Below are 2,480 nucleotides of genomic sequence, written 5' to 3' on the forward strand. Positions count from 1 at the left end.
AAAAAAGACACACACCAAGTACAGAGGCAGGGACTTCATTGGGAAAATGACCCTGGGAACTTTTATGAGGAAGGAAATGGTTCAGGATGGGTATTACGATTGGTAATTTGGAAGGATTGGTGAAGTGAGAAGGCAACTCAGAATCACTACCATGTATTGATCAGAGGCCAGGTACCAACAACATTCTAGATGCTACCCATCTACTAACTTTCAGTTCTAGAGTATCCAGAGGGAAGTTCAGCTGTGCTTCTCTTAGACAGCAGTTACTGGGGCCTACCTACTAGGTGCTCCCTTATAATCTGTTCAGGCATTTGTTCGACAATGATTTATTGAGTACCCACTGTGTGCCAGGCACTGCGCTAGTCGTTGGGGATACAAGAATGAACAAAACAGATCCAACCCTCTTGCCCTCACAGAGCTCACATTCTAGTGGAAGGAGGTGAGCAATAAACAAATAGACACATATTATGAGATCACTGCAGACTGTACTAAGTACAAGGATGAAAGTGCACAAGGATGAAACTGCAATGGAGACTCACAAGTGGCCCTAACTAAAGTGGTCAAGGAAGGTCTCTTGGAAGTGACTTCTGAGCTGAGTCCTGAAAGAAGAGGAACAAGCGAAGTGGAGAGCAGGGGAATGAGCTGCCGGGCAGAGGGAAAAACAGATGCAAAGGCCCTGAGGTGGGAGTGCTTGTGGCATGTTTTGAGATCCGAAAAGAAGATGCCGTAATAAAGTGGGTGAGTAGCCTGCTCCACACAGTGTCTGTCAGGGGATGTTTGGAAAGCTAGCAGGACAACATTTAGGGCAGGGGGTTAAAGGCCTGTTGTCAGCTGGATATCTCCAGCCCACAGAGAGGGAGGCCCTGAAAACTCCCAGAGGTTTGATGACTAGCCCTTGGTCATAAGGGCAGCAAGGGGTCCATCCTGCTTCACCATTGCTACCTGGTGCTGGGCCACAGTCCCAAAGATTTGTGGAGCCTGGGAGGTGAGCCCTGGGGGCCCTCCAGAGGCTCAACATCTCTATTGGTGTTGCCCAGTGGAAGGCACAGCAGATATGCACTGCCTTTCTTCTATGGCTCCTAACCTCAGGTCCACATGGGGATGTCCTCAGATGGAGGGGAGGGGCTGCTGGACTCCTCAGACACTCAGGTCTGTGCAGTGCAAAGGCCTCTACTGTTAGTGGTCTGTGGCCTAACCTAGACTTGTTCCACCTTTGTAAATCCAAGTTCAAGCATCCTGATTTCCCCTCACAAACAACCCTGTAGCCTTGCAGCTCTCCAGCTCTGCTACAACTGGCTTCTGCCTGCCTTGACCTCTCTGCTGTCTCCCTACCCACCAGCCCCTCCAGCTCTCCCCTCCAGCTTGACCCCAAGCCCCACTTCTTCCACCTTTCTCTCCCATTACCACCTTCTATTCTCTCCTTCCCTTGTCCTCCAGCCATACACACCTGGCAAAAGCCCAATCTTGGATCAATCCACCATCCCTCTTTTTTTTTTTTCCACTCATACTCCAGAGCTGCTGAACAGTACAGGAGAAAATCGCATAAGCAGAAGGTTTGGCATTACTTTCATGGTCTCCAACCTCAGTTTGGGGGAGTAGAAAGACCACAGACTTTGGAATCAAATAGATTTGGTTTTGAATCCTGGCTCCACATTAGCCGTGTGACCTTGGGCAAGTTGCTTAACTTCTCTGAGCCTCAGTTTCCTCCTCTACAGAATGAGGCTAATTATACTTCACAGGAGCTCCTGAAGATGAAATGAGAATCCACGTAAAGCACCCAGCTCAGTGCCTGGCACAATGTAGGCGCTTGGCAAATGGGAGGCTCCTTTTCTCCTATTCCCCTAAATAAACCCCGGTTCCCCAACCAAATCCTCTTTACTGCCTTGCAATCCTGCCCCTTTTTCTTGGACTTCTCTCTCTCCCATCAGCCTCAGCAGAAAGAAAAGAATGGGGATGGAGGGGTTGAAAGAGCACAGGGGACATAGAGGAGTCGGGGAACAGAGAGGAGTCGGGGATCAGAGGTTGAAAGGAATGGAGGAAGGCCGAGAAGGGAGGGAAGGGGTTGGGGGTTGAGAAGACTCGAAGGGCTTGGGTGAGCGGACCGGCCCCGAGGTGGAGCTTAGGAGCCCGAGAACAAGAACCCCCTCCCAGTACCAGGCCCGTAGCCGGGCTCCCATGCTCTCTCGATCACTTACCAGGCCTGGGCTGCGAGCCCTCCAGGTGGTAGGAGAAGCGCAGGGCCCGGTGGTGCTGTGGACTGGGGCCGCAGGGCAAGACCCGGGGGCCTGGAGCAAAGCCCAGGCTGGCGTCCGAGGGTCCGGCAAACTGGGAATCCAGGGGGCCGCCGAGAGTCGAGCCTAAGCCCCTGGGCACCGACGGTCCGGAATCCGAGACTCCAGGGTCCGAGTCGGCGAAGGCCGGTGGAGCGACGCCGGGGAGGTTCGCGGTCGCTTGTTCGGGCTCAGAAGGCCCGGCGACCC

General features: G+C 53.0%; 1 protein-coding gene across 1 annotated transcript in view; it reads right to left on the reverse strand.

Moving 5' to 3' along the window:
• Positions 1-2,474, reverse strand: part of FGD1 (FYVE, RhoGEF and PH domain containing 1) — a 40,976-nt gene extending 38,502 nt beyond the window's left edge. Inside the window, exon 1 of the mRNA XM_015598388.1 lies at positions 2,196-2,474. The gene's annotated coding sequence lies outside the window, so the exon portion shown is untranslated. The remainder of the gene's footprint in view (positions 1-2,195) is intronic.
• Positions 2,475-2,480: the final 6 nt, after the last annotated feature.

This window comes from Pteropus alecto, unplaced genomic scaffold (assembly GCF_000325575.1).
Source record: "Pteropus alecto unplaced genomic scaffold, ASM32557v1 scaffold249, whole genome shotgun sequence".
Taxonomy (NCBI): Eukaryota; Metazoa; Chordata; class Mammalia; order Chiroptera; family Pteropodidae; genus Pteropus; species Pteropus alecto.